Source organism: Odontesthes bonariensis, chromosome 1 (assembly GCF_027942865.1).
Source record: "Odontesthes bonariensis isolate fOdoBon6 chromosome 1, fOdoBon6.hap1, whole genome shotgun sequence".
Taxonomy (NCBI): domain Eukaryota; kingdom Metazoa; phylum Chordata; class Actinopteri; order Atheriniformes; family Atherinopsidae; genus Odontesthes; species Odontesthes bonariensis.
Window position 1 is genome coordinate 613,211 of NC_134506.1, and position 17,357 is coordinate 630,567.

General features: G+C 43.5%; 1 long non-coding RNA gene across 1 annotated transcript; it reads right to left on the reverse strand.

Annotated features, from left to right (window-relative positions):
• Positions 1–11,390: 11,390 nt before the first annotated feature.
• LOC142367533 (uncharacterized) lies at positions 11,391–17,026 on the reverse strand. Its single transcript, XR_012767188.1, has 2 exons — positions 11,844–17,026; positions 11,391–11,574 (listed from the first exon to the last, which is right to left on the reverse strand). It is a non-coding gene; the product is annotated as an uncharacterized LOC142367533 (long non-coding RNA).
• Between the last annotated feature and the right edge of the window lie 331 nt (positions 17,027–17,357).

A 17,357-nucleotide genomic window follows, 5' to 3' on the forward strand; every position in this document is an offset into this window, starting at 1 on the left:
TGGAAAGGAGTACAGTGTTTGCACCCAGTCAACAAAATGTGGACCAAATCCAAAGCGTTTCAGAGTATGAATTAGATATTTCCAAGACACTCTGTCAAATGCCTTTTGGGCATCTAAGGATATGATTGCTGATTCAATCTTTCTTTCTTTTAGGATACTTGTTAGGTTTAGTAAGCGCCTTAGATTATCAGCATAGTATCTGCCTGCAATAAATCCCGTCTGATCGGGGTGTATGATTTGGGTGATGAATTTGTTAAGTCGTCTAGCTAGGATTGCTGTGAGGATGCGTAGATCTGTGTTCAACAGTGATATAGGTCTATAGGACTGGCAGTCTGTAGGATCCTTGCCCTCTTTGTGGATTACCACTATTGTGGCTTCTGTCCAAGATGGTGCCATAGTTTTGGATTTTAAAGCATGGTGATATGCTTTTAATAGCAAGGGAGCTAGAAGGTCTATGAAGGTTTTATAAAAGTCGTTGGTGAAGCCGTCTGGGCCTGGGCTTTTGTTGTTCTTAAGCGATTTAATTATCTGCTTGATCTCCCATTCCTCAATCGGTTGATCTAATATCGAAGCCGCATCATCCGTTAAGTGGTTCAGTTTTATGTTATTTAAAAAATCTGTAAGCTCTTGGTCATTATTACAGGTATCGGTATTCGTATACAACAATTTGTAGAATTTTGCAAAGGTCTCTGCTATTTTGTCAGGTTTTGTCTCAACAGTATCTTGGGATTTTATTTTATGAACCATGTTAGAGGACTGTTGTTTCCTCAGTCTAAATGCCAATAACCTACTAGCCTTCTGGCCATATTCAAAATATTTTTGATTAGTGAACCTCAAATTGCCCTCTACCTTATCTGACAATAGCTTGTTTAATTGTCTGCGGGTTGCATTTAATTCCTTCATAATTTTAACTGACGCGTGTCTTTTATGTTTAAACTCTAATTCTTTGATTTTATTCTCCAGATCTTTTTGTTTAGCATTTTTCTGTTTTTTTCTTGCGGACGTGAAGGAAATTATTCGGCCCCGAAGGTATGCCTTAGCACAGTCCCATATTATCAGAGGTGTTGTTTCTGTAGATATATTAGTTTCTAAATACATCTTGAGCTCTTCTTTAATAAATGCAATGAATACACTGTCATTAAGCAGGGATGTGTTAAGCCTCCATTGTTTAGATGTTAGCCTGCATCCTATGTCCCATTTTAAGAAGACAGGTGCATGGTCAGAAATAGTAATAGGTAGTATTTCTATATCTACTATTCTATGCAGTTCTGACTTTGGGGTTAAGAAATAGTCGATCCTAGAGTAGGATGCATGCCTGCTTGAGTAGAAGGTGAAGTCTTTAGTTCTGGGAAACCTGCTTCTCCATACATCTACAATTCCTGCCTCTATCATCTGACATTTTAGCATCCTACTCATTCTAGAGAGTGAGGTTTTTGGAGTGAGGAATCTGTCCAATATTTGTGATTGGATACAGTTGAAGTCCCCACCCAGCAGCAGCAGCCCAACACTGTGCTGCAATATTGCCTTAAACAGTGACTTTATGAATTCAGGAGTATCCGTATTGGGTGCATACACATTTACAAGCGATACCTCTGTGCCATCAATTGCACCATTAACCAATACATATCTGCCCTCTGTGTCTCTATGTAGCAGCGTTTGTGTGAAGTTAATCTGCCGGCGCAGAAGTATGACAACACCCTTTTTATTCCCGGATCGGTGGGATGAGTAGAAAGCCTGATCTGCCCAAGATTTTTTCAACTTTTCATGCTCTGTATGAGACAGATGGGTTTCTTGCAAAAATGCTATATGACAGTTAATTTGTTTTAATTGATTCAATATTTTCTTTCTTTTGACTGGATTGTGGAGCCCTTTTACATTATTCAATTTTAAGTGGGTCACCCATTATCTCTATAAGATTTATGTTTTGACATCCAAGAGAATATCATGAATGGTAACACGCCCTTTATGCATAACACTGTCTTATCTGCATGGGGTCTAAGGAATATAGGTACACAATGTACATCCAACCAGACAGAGAGGCTTAAAACAAAGTTTTGGAAACTGTAACCAGCATTTCTGGTGTCAACAAAACGAGAATGAACTAGTAATGACACAAAAAAATAACAAACGGAAAGTAATTTTGCAGAAGAAAATTGCGCAGGGTCCCCGGGGAACAGAGGGACCAGAACTAGAAAAACACAGAACAGGTAAATACTGTGTTTAAGTACTTGGGACATAGTCCCCAGCAGCTTAATTAAGCCGCTAAAGTGCACAGCAAAGGTAGAATGCGAGTGTGCAGCAAGTGAGCTTAGACACTTATACAAGGTGGAAAATAAACACAGATCACAGTGGAGTAAATAATATAGCTTCTCAAGCTTCGAACATACTGCACAGCTCCTGCAAACCTTAAAAAAGAAATCTAAAGTTGAACAGCGTATTTCCTCATATCGTTAAAATGTACAGATTTGTCTTCCTAAAACTTATAAAGAGAGCTGTATGAAAGTTAGCCATAACAATGAAAATATGTTCCAATATTATTGTCTCTATAGGCGCACGGTACCTTTAGGCTGTCTCTGTTGGGGAAATATTGTTCCGGACATAATCCATGGCTGTTTTGGGGTCAAGGAATTCCTTTTCTTCATTATGATATGTAATCCGAAATCGGGCCGGGTAGAGGAGGCCATATCGGACCTCCTTGATGCCCCGCAGCGCCCTCCGCACCTCCGTGAAAGTGGCTCTTGCTTTGGCCACGCTGGCCGTGTAGTCGGGGAAGAAGGCGATGCGGTTCCCGTTGTAGGAAAGCGGGGCTCCGTCTCGGGCTCTCCTCAGGATCTCCGCCGCGTCCCCGTCATTATGTAATTTAGCGATGATGACTCTTGGTGTCTCACGGTCCCTGGGTCTTCTCCCGGTAAGTGTGCGGTGTGAGCGGTCCACCTTTATGTCTCGATCCATCTGCAGAACTTCCTTGATGATTTTTGCCACAGCTTGTGGGGAGCTGGAGCCCGGGCGTTCTTCAATGCCCGCTATGCGGATATTGGACCGTCTCATTCTCCCCTCCAGATCTTCACATTTATCTTTCAGCGTTGACATTTCTTTCTGTAAGCTTGTTACATCAGACTGCAGTGAAGTGACTTCGTCGGACCACGTTGATAGGCCACCCTTTAAGTCCAAGACGTCCGTCTTTAAAATATCCACTTCAGCTTGTATGGTCTTTGAGCTGTTAGCAATCTCGGTACGGACCGCCTGTAGCTCGGATCTTATAGCTTGAAAATCTTCCGCTAGTGCGCCTTTAAGTTCGTCTCTTATCACTTTAGCGATTTCTCCTCTGAGTGACGATAAGATGTCCGCTTTCATTTCTTCATTACTCATGTTTGGACCTTCAGTCCCAGTGGTTGTCGGTGGGTCTGCGTCGCCTGTGGTCCGCTGCCTCGTGGTCCTAGCAGGCCTTATAGCATTAGCATCGCTTCCGTATCTATACTTTTGCAGTTTTTCGGCCATTCAGGATGATTTTCTAAGAGTTGTCCAGCTGTTTGTGACCCTAAGGTGTTCTCTCCAGTTTTACGACTGATATTAACGTGGTTAATGCTGTTTTTTCTATGTAAATTTACGGATTTTGCAGGAGCTCTGAAAAGTACGTCCTACGCCATATCTTGCTCACCAGCCCTCGGTCAAGTTACTTTTAAAAAGTAATTAGTTATAGTTACTAGTTACTGCTCCCAAAAAGTAATTGAGTTAGTAACTCAGTTACCACATTGTAAAATTAATTAGTTACTCAGCAAAGTAACTATGGCATTATTTTTTGTGTTCTATAACGCTGTTATGTTCTATAACATCAAATATGTTTATATTAACTGATTTAATTCATTCAAGGTAAACACAAGAAACTTGTGCTAAAGGAAAAAAATACTCCCTATATAGAAGATATAAAAACACTAAATACAGTAATTTAGAACATTCGGTATTTATTTGAACTCAATAGATTGCAGCCTGCCATATGATGCATAGAAATAAATTAATAAATAAATTCTGACCCGAAAAATCGAGTATTGTTTGTTTTCGAGTGGCTCCGTCTCCTTCGCTGGGGCTCACGCTAGCTGCATTTGGGCCTGGGGTTGGGTTAGCTAACTGCCTTTGGGCCTGGGGTTGGGTTAGCTAGCTGCCTTTGGGCTTGGGGTTGGGTTAGCTAGCTGCATTTGGGCTTGAGGTTGGGTTAGCTAGCTGCATTTGGGCCTGGGGTTGGGTTAGCTAGCTGCATTTGGGCTTGGGGTTGGGTTAGCTAGCTGCCTTTGGGCCTGGGGTTGGGTTAGCTAGCTGCATTTGGGCCTGGGGTTGGGTTAGCTAGCTGCATTTGGGCTTGGGGTTGGGTTAGCTAGCTGCATTTGGGCCTGGGGTTGGGTTAGCTAGCTGCATTTGGGCTTGGGGTTGGGTTAGCTAGCTGCCTTTGGGCCTGGGGTTGGGTTAGCTAGCTGCCTTTGGGCCTGGGGTTGGGTTAGCTAGCTGCATTTGGGCCTGGGGTTGGGTTAGCTAGCTGCATTTGGGCTTGGGGTTGGGTTAGCTAACTGCCTTTGGGCCTGGGGTTGGGTTAGCTAGCTGCATTTGGGCCTGGGGTTGGGTTAGCTAGCTGCATTTGGGCCTGGGGTTGGGTTAGCTAGCTGCATTTGGGCCTGGGGTTGGGCTAGCAGCTGCAGAAGCAACAAGTGTCATATTCGCATTGGGTTGATGTGAGGTGCTTCATTAGATTTGAGTTACTTGAGGCAGACGTGGATAAAGTTTTTTGCCCTGGGCATAGCGTGCATGTTACATACACATTCTTGCCTTTTATCTCCACGGGTGAGAAGTAGTGCCGGTACTTCCAGTTAGAGAACGCTACCTGTGAACTTCCCTGGCTTGTCGCCGCTGTCTTGTGTGTGTTTAGCGCGTGCAGTGAGACAGCATGAGCAGGGAATCCGCCCACACAGCCAATCATCATCGCATTTGCAACGGTGTCATCATTCCCACCCCTGCTCTCTCCAGGTAGCATGCAGCTGATGTGTAGCCGAAAGCAACGGGCCACTTTATATTCTCAGTAACGATAACGGCGTTGTAACGATGGGGAAAGTAATTAATTAGATTACTCCGTTACTGGAAAAATAACGCCGTTAGTAACGCCGTTATACTTAAACGCCGTTACTCCCAACACTGACTATATGGAATAGCTTGTAGTTTATGATACTGTACATGTGACCTGTTGATATTAGATAATCTCTTTTCCCATTATCATCTCTTGATGATTTTTTAATGTTCTTATTTTAAATGTAAGCTAATGCATTCATGTGAGATGTTTTCACAAATAAAATAATAAAGTGTCTAACACAAGCTCGTATGTGTGCATATGGAGGTGAGTCCCCATGCCCGAGCACACAATCCCCAGTAGTCACCCCACACCGATGCAGTATCTCCCCATTTTACAACATAATGGCTCCTATATACCGCCATAGATAGATATATATATGTGGGTCCCTTCATGTACGTTTGGCTTCAGAACTGACTCATTCAGATCCAAAGTTACTGCCCTCTCACCCCACCCTCCATGACTTCTTCTGCTTCTACGTGAAGTCTCTTCAGTTTTTCTTCCCCCCTGTCACCAGGTGCTGCTCACACAGAACTGTTCTTTTTTTATTACTTATATAGAGCATCCTCAAACTACTTTGTATCGTCAACTGCAGAGGGGAATGTAACGAAGTATTTTTACTTCGTTACTGTACTTAAGTAGTTTTTTCTGGAATTTGTACTTACTTAAGTAAAAATAAAAATGAAGACTTTTACTTTTACTCCGTTACATTTTGGGACAACTATCTGTACTTTCTACTTCTTACATTTCTGGAACTGACGTCGTTACTCGTTACATTTAGTCAGTGCTTAATTGGTAAATCATAAGGTGCCGGAACGTAAAGTACATATGACAGCTCAGGGATGACGAGACGCGTACAGGTCCCGGAACGTATACAGAAAAGGTGCTGAAAACAACATGAAAATGTCCACTTGAAACGCTGTGGGACTTACAAGCCTCAATTTCAAATAATATCCATGGTATAAATGTTATGACGATAATTTATAATTATTTTAGGCTAGTACGCAAAACATAGGCAAATGCCCACATCACCACAGGTGGGACTTCAGTATACAGCCAGCAATTAATTTCTCAACATGTCTAACGTGTAAAAAAAAAAATTATTATTCAAAGCTTAGCACGGCGGCCTATTAATAGACAGTATATTTGCTCACCATATTTAGTTGTTTAAAACACCCCACATCACGAGCATGTCCGGATTGTCCTCTACCTCTTTTTTTCTGCTTTTACTGCGTGTGTCTGTGGCAGTTCTGTGTCCTTTGGCCACCCAGGACCTCACGTACGGGACTGGATTGAATTTAGCCAGGGGGGTCCAACAAGATTTAAGAAGAGTAAAGATGACATGGTGGATGTGAGCAAAGAGCTACGGTTGGGAGTGCAAATCAAGTTCATTTGAGAACTAGCGACCGCAAATTGAATTTGCTCCGGGGCTAGTCTAGTCACTTGTGGTTGTTTTGCGAGGCTGCAAATCGAAACTTAATCAGGCCAATCAAATCGTGAGGAGCGGGGTCGGAGGCCGGGCTACCTAGTGACGACAGAGGTGCTACGTTTCAGTGTGTAGTTCCAGAGAGAGGTAAACAATGGCTGCGCCCAGCAAACAGTCTTTCGAGTTGGCTTTGGCAGCGACTCTAGAAAATTTAGATATACAGTTTTCTTTGCGAGACGAACAGATAACTGCACTTAAGTTTTTTTTAAAAGGACGTTTTCGGAGTTTTGCCCACCGGGTACGGTAAAAGTTTAATTTACCAGCTTGCTCCGTTGGTCCGTCGCACTGACTACGTAATCCTTCTTCATCGCTCTGATTGGTTGTTGCGCCATCCTATTGCGTGGCGTTGAGTGCAGAGGCAACTTGACAGACAACCGTTTATCCCGCCCACACTGCTATCCAGCGTCACGGGTCTGGCTTGCTAGGCTAACGTTGCTTCACTCCTAGGTCAGAGACATTTTTTTAACTCTTTTCAGATGGTTTTCATGTTGGTTTTGTGAATGGTGTTCCTTTCCAATACAGATTTTGATAATTCAGCATGTGTCTTTTTTTAATCTTATTTACTTCTCTTACTCTTGCACCACGTAAGACAGAGATAGTTTCTCTACTTCAACATGTTTGTTGTACATGCTGCTGGATGTGGTAACAGAATGTTGTTGATAAAAAAAATTAAGTCCTAGCACCTTTTATAAGTTGTTGTTTTCCTTTTACTGCTCTCAACAGAGCAGTGTTGGAGAATATGTTGGCAAGGAAATTACTTAATCCGTTAGTGGTAAACTAGTAAATGTGTTGTCATTCACAGAATTAGAAGTAGAACTATGCACTGTATTGCCAATCACACACAATATCGACACCAATCTTTCAGTACACATACTGTTTATTGCTGTGAGCATTTAGAAGTGACATTGGCAGGTCTGCGGTTATGTAATTAAGAACTATAATGGCACAGCCATGACATGGAGAAAGACAGCCCATTGCTGCTCAATACCCAGTACTTTTACTTTTGTACTCAAAAGTACATTTAAAAGTTAGTACTTATTACTTTTACTTAAGTACATTTTTGGTGTACTACTTTTACTTTTACTTGAGTAAATATTTCGCAGGGTACTTCTACTTTTACTTAAGTACAAGACTTCAGTACTTCTTCCACCTCTGGTCAACTGGTGCCATAGTAAGTTGGAGAAATTGAAATGAAAGCTTCAGACAGCTGGGAGCCAGAGCAGGTCGGCCTGGCTGTGTGAAATGTGGGGTGGCAGCTTCCTTGGGGAAAGGACAGGCAAGTGTTTCCCTCCTGCAGCAGGAAATGGGCGAAACCTCCTTGCACAAAATTATAACTCCAGCAGTTTGTCGTGTGAAGGAAGCCACTCCTGATAGCAGCGGCTATAAATTTCCTGTTGTGGTCCCACAGTTTTGGCTTCACTGAGAGCTGTCGAGAGGGCTGAGAAATGTTGGATTGAGAGCCACCAAGAGCCCCTCAGCCCCATTATTTAACAAATAAAGCTGAAGCATGACACTAACATGCCTGTTTATATGTATTCATAACTTTTAAGGTTAGTTGCTTCAATACAAGAAGTGCACAATAGTAGAATTATTTGTCTGTTACACTCAGCGCTCCACTTCTTGTCTGTTCAATAAGACTCAGACATAAACACCCTTTTTATTGGACTGTTTTGACTAAATTACTGTTGTGTTCCAAGTCACTTACAATCCATACTAGTGGAAAAAATATTATATATATTATATATTAACAAAGGTTTGTAGATTTGATTGTCGTTTGAACCGTAGACTTGAAAAGGTCCACCTTCTTTCATCTTCGTAATATTGTTAAAATCAGGAACATCTTGTCTCAGAGTGATGCAGAAAAACTAATTCATGCATTTGTTACTTCAGGATTGGACTACTGTAATTCTTTATTATTGGGCTGTCCCACATATTCTCTGAAAAGCCTTCAGTTGATCCAAAATGCTGCAGCCAGAGTTCTGATGAGAACTAACAGCAGAGATCATATTTCTCCAGTTTTAGCTTCTCTTCATTGGCTCCCTGTTAAATTCAGAATAGAATTTAAGATTCTTCTCCTAACATATAAAGCTCTTAATGACCGAGCTCCATCATATCTTAAAGATCTCATTGTAAGATATTTTCCTAACAGAGCACTTCGTTCCCAAACTGCAGGTTTACTTGAGGTTCCCAGAGTTTCTAAAAGTAGAATGGGAGGCAGAGCCTTCAGTTATCAGGCCCCTCTCTGTGGAACCAGCTGCCAGTTTGGGAGGCAGAGCCTTCAGTTATCAGGCCCCTCTCTGTGGAACCAGCTGCCAGTTTGGGAGGCAGAGCCTTCAGTTATCAGGCCCCTCTCTTGTGGAATAAGCTGCCAGTAAATGTCCGGGAAGCAGACACCCTTTCCACTTTTAAGACCAGGCTTCAAACTTTCCTTTCTGATAAAGCTTATAGTTAGGGATGGCTCAGGTGATCCTGAAACATGTGGAGTGGACTACAAGCCATCACAGAGTACAAAGGGAGGGGCTGCAGTGAAACCCAGTTCTCTGCACTACAACCAGACGAGCTGAACGCCTTTTATGCTCGTTTTGAGAAAGAAGGTGACCCCCCTGTAGCGGAACTACCTGATGACCGTGACAGCAGTATGTCTACTCTGTCTGTAGCAGATGTGAGGCAGTGCCTCAAAAAGGTCAACCCTCGCAAGGCCCCGGGCCCCGATGGCATCTCAGGTAGGGCCCTCAGGGGGTGCGCTGACCAGCTTGCAGGGGTCTTCAGTGACATTTTCAACCTCTCCCTCAGCCTATCCGTACTCCCCACCTGCTTCAAGAGGACCACCATCGTCCCTGTGCCTAAGAACACTAAAGCCACCAGCATGAATGACTATCGCCCGATAGCATTGACCTCTGTCATCATGAAGTTCTTCGAGCGGCTGGTCAAATCATTCATCTGCTCCTCACTGCCTCCCACCCTGGACCCGATGCAGTTTGCATACCGGTCCAACAGGTTTACAGATGACGCCATCGCCCTGACAGTGCACACCGCTCTCTCCCACCTGGAAAAGAGAGATTCGTATGTGAGGATGCTGTTCGTTGATTACAGCTCAGCGTTCAACACCATCATCCCCTCCAGACTCGTCTCCAAGCTTGCAGATCTGGGACTAAACACCTCCCTCTGCAAATGGATCTACAGCTTCCTGACGGGGAGGCCACGGGTGGTGAGACTCGGTGACCGCACCTCAGCCACAGTGGTCACAAACACTGGCACCCCCCAGGGTTGTGTGCTCAGCCCCCTCCTGTTCTCCCTGTTCACACATGACTGTGTGTCAACGCACAGTTCCAACCTCATCGTGAAGTTTGCTGATGACACAACCATCGTGGGCCTATACGCTAACAGTGACGAGTCAGCCTACAGAGAGGAGGTGCACACCCTGACAACATGGTGTCAGGAGAACCACCTCTCTCTCAACATCAGCAAAACTAAGGAGATGATCGTGGACTTTAGGAGGCGGCAGGGGGTGGAGCATGCACCCCTCCACATTAACAGATCTGAGGTAGAAAAGGTCAGCTGCTTCAAGTTCCTTGGGATTAATATCAGCCATGATCTCACCTGGTCTGCCCACACAGACAAGGTGGTCAAAGCTGCCCGGAAACGCCTCTTCTTCCTGAGGAGACTCAAGAAGTTTGGCATGAACCCAGTCATCCTCACCAATTTCTATAGGTGCACTATAGAAAGCATCCTGACTGGCAGCATCTCAGGGTGGTTCGGGAGCTGCACAGCCATGGACCGTAAGGCCCTACGCAGTGTGGTCCGATCTGCTGAGTGCATCATTGGTAGGAAACTCCCAACCCTTCAGGACATCTACCACACACGATGTCTCCGTAGAGCTGGCAGAATCCTAAAAGACTGTCATCACCCATCCTTCAGACTGTTCACCATGCTGCCTTCTGGTAGGCGGTACAGAAGCATCTGGTCTCGCAGCCGCAGAATGCAGAACAGTTTTTTTCCTAAGGCCATCAGGCTCCTAAATGGACTGTAATGCACTCTCATCTCTTTCACACTCGACACTTATACTTACACTTATGCTTTACACACTTTATACTTACACATGCCTACCTCCACTGCTGATTGCACTGCAACCTTAAATATTGCACAACATTGTATTTCTTTTTTTATTTTCCTTATATTATAGTTAGTATAGGTCTCTGATTAGCATATGCTATTATGTGTATTATATGTACAGTACAGCTCTTGTAATTAGTGTTAAAAATGTATATTGCATATTGTAATATCCACATTGCCTATCTATTCTACTGTCTTGTAAATATTTTTAGTAGAGTACTTATGACATGACATGTTACGGCATGTTATGTCCTGTCTTGTTATGGTAGCTGCTGTACGGTGTCCTGTCCCAAGAATTTCAGTGCCCAGTCCGACTCTGTTGTTCTGTGTATCTGACAATAAAAGACTTGACTTGACTTGACTTGACATGACATAGTTAAGCTGCTATAGGCCCAGACTGCTGGGGGTCTGAGGCAGATGGCCACCCTTCTGGTGGTCACCCTGGTTCTGATGGAGGTTTCTTCCTGTTAAAAGTTTTTTCTTTCCAACAACATATGCACACTCCTGATGAGTTTTGATGCAATCGCTTGATTTCTTTAACTCAGCAACTCTTTATGAATTGGACTAATTTGGAATTTTAAAAAATTGATTGCACTGTATTGGATTATCATTTGATTGAAATAACTTGTTGTGAAATGGTGCAATATAAAGAAAAGTAGCATGAAAAAGCATGAACACAAGTTATCTTTTTTTTTGTTTTTATTATCTCATGGTCCCTGGCCCACCTACATGTTTTAGGCACATACACATTTATTTGCTTCAGCTGTTTTTGTTTTAAGCAGTAGAACATCTGTCAGTGTCAGTGCTGTCCTCAGTCACTTTGGGCTTCTGTCCCGTCATCAATCCTGCCCAGAAGATGGTTTTCCTTCACATTTTTACAAAGAAATTATTTAGTGTTGGAACTAATATTCAGGAAATTATTAACAGCAGTTTAAGTTCAGGTTCATTTAAACATGAAGCAGTCCGATCTTTACTCTAAGACACTAACCATTTCAGATCCATCTCCAAACTCAGTTTTCCCTTCAAATAATTCTGGATCGGTTGGTATTTGTGCAGTTCCAATCCTTTTAGTAGCTTTTTTAAACCCTAGAGGGTCCATGCACTTGAAAGCCTCACAGCATCCTTTTGTCTCACCTGTAGGAGTCAGCAGTCAGAAACTTTGCTGTCAGCCGCGGGGGCTCTTCTTCAGCTCCCTCCCCCGTGCAGTCCTCCAGGGTTCTGTACTTTCCCCTACATGTTCCACTCTGAGAACGTATAGCATTTCAGTTCAGAGAATGCAGAGAACACTCAGGTTTAGATGCCTTTGAAACAATTCCAATTCTCTAAAAAAAAAATCATTCTTTTTAAAAATGCAAGCTTGGATGGCCTTAAATGAATTTGATTTTAAGAAATACAATCCTGGATTGTGGATCTTTGAACCCAGTAGTGCCTCTCACATGTATCTGACTGCCTTGAACCTTGCAAGAAATCATATGTAAAAACAACCTGGGTGTAATATTAGTGTTGAAAATCTATACTGATTTTGAATTTGAGAAACAGATCAACTAAGCTGGTGAAAAGTTCCCTTAAACTGAGGTTTTTATTCAAGGTCAAACCCTGGAAGTGTTTAATGATTTTAAAGGGTGAGACGGGCTTTTATCACATGCCAGCTGGACTGTGGTCATGCCCTGGGTGTTGGTGTTAGCCAGGCCTCCCTTCCACCGCTGCTGTGGGTCCAGAATGCTGCAACTGGCTGTTAATGTGAGCACATTCCCCCGGTAGTTCCGTTCATCACTGCCTCTAGGGCTGCTCGATAATGGGAAAAATCAATATCACGATATTTTCAGTCAATATTGATATCACGATATTTTAAACGATATATATATGGGTTTTTTTGCCAGCGGCAAAAAATATCCCATGGGCTGCCCTTTGCTGGCCTAGGTCTACCTCTACTAGAGCTACACCTTGTTGAGTGCTAAGCACATACAGTATAATTATTATAGGCTTCAGTAGTACCTTTTTGTTAACATTGTATATTTTGTATTATGAGTCATAATTATGACTATATTTTATTCTTTTCCAAACGACCCCTACTAAAACACCTAGACATATCCATACAGAAAAGGGTGTATAAGCTCACATTTTGAAACACACACTTATATCTTTTTCTTCAAATCTAAAGTGGTCCCAGATCACTGAACTTTTTCTCCCTTTTTTCTCAATTAACTGAGCCTGCCCTATATATTCCATTTCCAATGTTGTTGTTGCTCATCTCTCTTCAGCGGTATTTTTTTTTTTAAATAATATCGTTTATATTCGATATTATTAATTTTGAGATCGTTTGACACCAATATCGTTATCGTGATCGAAATTCGATATATTGCACAGCCCTAACTGCCTCCCTCTGAATCGGAGTATTTTTGGCAAAGAAAGCGCTGTATGTGAGCTCTTTTGTATCATTCACCCTCCTCCAACCATCAGAAGCTTCTGGACCTCACAGATTTAGTGACCTTTTATTCGCAGCTGTCCCGTGGTCCGTTGCACAGAGGAGAGTGGGCCTTTGCTGTTGTGAGCCCTCCATAATGATAGCAATGGCCTTACAAGTCAGGGAGCTCCAACACTGCCTGGGTTTAAATCTGCTCTAAAAACCCGTTTTTATTCCCTGGCTTTGATTCCCAGATGAGAATCCATTTGGGGTTTTTGGCTCGTTTTAAAGCTCGGCTCGTCTCTGCCTCTGTTACTTGAGTTTGGTCAACAGCAGCTGGTTGAACTGTGGTTTCTACATAAACAGAAAATAATGTTTATGCTATCCAAGCATCTAAAAGAAGAAGTGCATGTCCTGTGCTACCTCAGCAGCATAATGCAGCTTTACACTGACCATCCCACCGGGTATGCTGCCTCAGTAGTTTCCTGTCAGAGGTAAGGATTAATTGAGGAACAATCAAAGATGGTTATCGAACATAACTTCGATTTAAGACACTCTCAGATGTCAAGAAGTTTAGTGAATCAGCATTTCTTAGCCAGAGAAGAATATTCTCCTGAAAAAACACGAGAGCTTCTCTCACTATCTGACCAAAACTCTCTCTAATGCCTGCGTTTGACTTATGGTGCTCAATCAATCTGGAGCTTTACTTGTTCGACACTTTGTACTGCGTATCTTGCTTTTTGAGTTATTTGTCTGTTTTGTCTCTTTGCAAATGATTTATTGGGGTTACTAATTGTTTTTAAGAACAAGGCTGGTGTTGCGATTCCCTGCAACTGAATAACTTCTAACACTGTGCAGAGGTTTAAAAAAGAGACCTGGAACCTCAGCCAGGGTCTTCCCTTCCACCTGCTTATCTGGACTCTCTCTGTCTTTTGTGGCCAGAGCTATCCCTCCATCTTCTGTGCCCGCTTCACCCTGTTCAGAGTGGGGGGGCTGGAGTGGACCCCAGCTCCACCGGTGAGTCACGGTGGACCCTGGACAGCCAGGCTCACACCAGCAGTGTGGGAGGAAGCTGGAGAGCTGACACTGGGAAAATGCATCCGTCTCTTGGTTTGAAGGAAAACAGAGTTCAGTACTCTATAGCCGCTTTCGGACTGTAGGAACCTTTGGCAGTTCTAATAACCTTTTAATCCGCGGGGCCGTTTTCTCCCGTGTTCGGACATACAGGAACTCGGGGCTTTCTCCCTTAAGCCTGATTCTTACTCGGCGCAAACGCGCAACTGTTCTGGCTCGAGAACCATTAATGACGTCATCGAAAGCGCCAGTTCCTTCAGCTCATAAGCGCAGTTTGCGCCGAGTATGCGTCACATTTGCAGTTCTCTCCAGACCAGCGGGCGTCACTGTTGAGGAAACAAGCTGAAAAGCATATGAAGAAAGCATACACAATGCCACCTGTGGTGTCACGTCAGCAGAGGCTGGCACATCTGATGCGGAATGAATTTACTCTGGGTATAGAACTGTATATGTATCTCAGAGCTAAGCGGCTGCGGCAAAAACAGAAGAGAAGGTGGAATGTTCGTCCTTTGCAACAAGACGAACTTTGTCAAACGTTGTCCCAGTGTAACTTCATAGACGTGTCGTACAGATGTTTGTAGAGGCGCACCCTCTCGGTCACCGCGGTCTCTGCAGTGTTCATTTTTTCTTTTTCTTGGTCAGCTGTTTCCGGTTGAGCGCGCGCGAAGTCAGAAAAAAAGTTGTGTGCGCGCCCTTGCGCCGCGCGAGGATTTTCTAGCTTGCGACGGGGGGCGTGGCGGAATTTTGGGTCACGTGACCGTTTGCGCCATTTGCGACCAGCTAGTAAAAGCGAGGTTGCGCCGAGTAAGAATCAGCCTTTAGTTCCTATAACTATTTAGCTCCTTCTCCGAGGTCGGGTCTTTTCATGGTTCTTATAGAACGCATCTGACGGAGGTGTGTGGTGGTCGGTAGCTACGCCCCTTGTCATGCTGCCACGGCTGAAATGTTTCCTCATACGACACGGAGACAACCGGCGGGTGTTTAATAAGTTAAACTTACACTGGTCTCCTTTGTCTGCAGCGCTCTGCTCTCCTTTCTTTCTTCATGAAATGAAAAAGTATCTCCTGACTCTCTCTGTGAGCTCTTCCAGCCTCGATATTAGACGCCTGATGTGATCGTCCATGATTAATATCACCATCATGCAGACCATGAACACGGTGGCCTCCCCGCTCTCCATATTAGCTTCTTGGTGGTGTTTTTTTCTTCTCTCCTTACTTTCTGTTTTGTTTTGTTTTTGAATGTAGCGCTAAACGGCTAACACGTCACTGACGCAGACGGCTGCGCGCGGCGCATCAGTCCCTATCAGGTCCCGACTCATGTGCGAATGCAGACTGAAACAGAAGGACAGTTATCAGAACGAAATTCGAGTAGGACAGTTCTGATAACTACGTTCCTATAACTACTCTGTCTGAAAGCGGCTTATGTTAACAAATGAGTGCTTATCAGTAGCGGCTCGTGGTCTGGAAAATAGGCGGGGCAGATGATCTGCGTTATCAAAATGCAAGCTTTTATGAAGCATACGCAATAGGCCAATAGTCTATGCAACCATACGCGGGGGGGGGGGTTGCGCACTCGCAAAAAAGTCTGCCATACAACAAACACAAAAGCCACGTGAAAATGAGCGAAGAGAAAGTTTGTGACAGGAATTAATACTGCCTACGTTTCAATTAGAGGGAAACTTGTCGCAAAGCATTACCTAGCATGGCTAATTTCATGGCACAATTCAGATGCGCCTTGCTGGGCTCGTGTTTTTTGCCTTTTCCGAAAAATGCTTCATGTCACACACACAAACAGTGTTCCAACCTAAGCTAGCAGACAAGTACCCTACTGTACATGTACGAAGCTGTCAACACATTGTTTACTGTCTCAACATTGCTTTGCTCATCAAGCTAAGATATTTCATTAAATCACTCCCAGTTTCCCATTTTACAAAGACTTCGTTCACAATCACTTAAACTTTGTAAGATAGCAACTATAAAGTAAAATCTTTACCTACCACAAACGTGAATCCGGATTAAACAGCCAATATCCTTCATCAAATCCGACATAGTTATCCGTTTTATCCAACAAGTTTGTAGGGGAATTTGGCGGCACTGAAGTTCCCACTGGCTAGATGGGCGGAGTAATATTTCTTAAACCCTTTGAGTCCTTTCCATGTCCAGGGCAGATCATACACCTGCCCCAATAGCATCTATACAGGCGCGCTAAATGTTTCATGATATTATGCTACGTAGGGGTCTACAGTGATTCTGATTGGTAGAATGTGCTCGAGAGTTCGGCGGGGCCGGGCTTAGCTGAGAGCAGACCAGGCATCTGCCCTGGCCAATGGCCATAGATCTAATGTTAAGCAGCCACACTGGAGGTAGGCTATATTTCAGCGAAAATAAAAACAGATTCCACTCGCAAAGTCCGTCACAAGCCACAATATGGTGTAATACGATTCCCACTGTGATTGAAGTTGAAATAAATATTTTATCTATAATTTATAATTATCTATATTTTATCTATAAAAGAAAGGTTGGGGTGTGGAAGGCGGGGCTCTGCCCATCCTGCCCAAATACAGCGGCCGCGGCTCGTGCTTATCAATAAAAACTGTGTTCTTAGGCTACATTTATAATTCAACAAGTGTAGGAGTGGAGCTCCCAATTCAGATTGCACAAACAAAATCATAAATTTGGTTAAAGAGTGTCATTTGAAAAAGGTTTTCACAAGCTTTCCAATGATATCCTCTTATTTTCCTGTGGATACAACAGCTGTGTACTGTGACAGAAGCAGTCTGTAGTTATTACACACACATCACAAAATGCTTCTCCAGGAAAAGTCAGACCTCACAATCTCATGGCCCTATTTTCTCTCCCTTCGTATCACTGCCTGCTGCCGCCTGCCGCGCCTGTTACGGTGTTTGCTGCTCGGTCTGCACAGCAGGCAATGTACGAAGGGAGAGAAAATAGGGTCAAGCGATTGTGAGGTCTGACTTTTTCCTGGAGAACGATTTTGTGATGCAAATGTATCACTCTGTTGAACGCATATTGTTCTGAGAAGCAAGACGCTTTATTTTTTTAACCCCAGCCAACTAGCCGGACTACCTTCATCAACACCAAAACGAAGCTGGAACTCTGCTCACAGGACGCAGCAGGGGGTAAGAAGATGTTCATAAATGATGTTGCTGA